Raw genomic sequence first — 866 nt, 5'->3', positions numbered from 1 at the left:
AACTAATTCTAAATGGTGCATGTGAAAATAAAAGACAGTTACAGTTGCTATGGAAACAATACGCTGTAGGAAATTTATTTCAACAGACCTTGTTTCTAAAGTTAAAAAAAAGAAAAGAAAAACTTTACAGACAACAGTGCCACCTTGACCACAGTCATCAGGAAAAGAAAGGAAGAAAGAATGGAAATGTGAAAATAAAAGCCATTCTTTTATCTTTAGCTGAACGCATAGCTTTTTTCCTCACATGAACTATATTGTTTATTTTTCTATATTTATTTATTTTTTCTTTAATATTTCAGCTGAGGAAAATACTCCCTGAAAAAACCTCTCTTCATAAGTGCATTTCTTTTTTAATCTTAAAGATAGAATATCTTTGTGATAATAACTTTAAAAATGTACTATCAAAGGTCTTTTTATAATTTTTTTTAACTTAGTAAAATTATACTCTCCCTTTTTAATGAAATATTCTATACTATTTTTTTCACACGGCCTAGTAAATATGCTAGAGAAATAACTTAAACCAATTTGTTTGATTTCAAAATTCTCAATGCATCAACAAGTTCTACCTCTCCACTTGGCATCCATCATATTATATTGTAAATAAATCTTCAGAGAACTTTTAGCAGATATATCTGATAATCCAAGTGGCAAAAATATCTTTCTCACATATTGCTGACATCTATTTTCCAAAACTGCTTTTCAGATCACAGAGCAAGATTTTTTATATTTAATTTCACATGATACCCTTTAAGGATATTGCACATTGGCAGAGAGAGAGGTTAGTTAATTGGTACTTACATGAACAGAAAAATTTATGATCCAGAAAAAAAAATGTATCATGGCATAATTTGTTTAATCCATATTAA

Source organism: Galeopterus variegatus, unplaced genomic scaffold (genome assembly GCF_000696425.1).
Source record: "Galeopterus variegatus unplaced genomic scaffold, G_variegatus-3.0.2 Scaffold9337, whole genome shotgun sequence".
Classification (NCBI taxonomy): domain Eukaryota; kingdom Metazoa; phylum Chordata; class Mammalia; order Dermoptera; family Cynocephalidae; genus Galeopterus; species Galeopterus variegatus.
The sequence above is the reverse complement of the archived record's forward strand: the minus strand, read 5'-3'. Positions refer to the sequence as shown.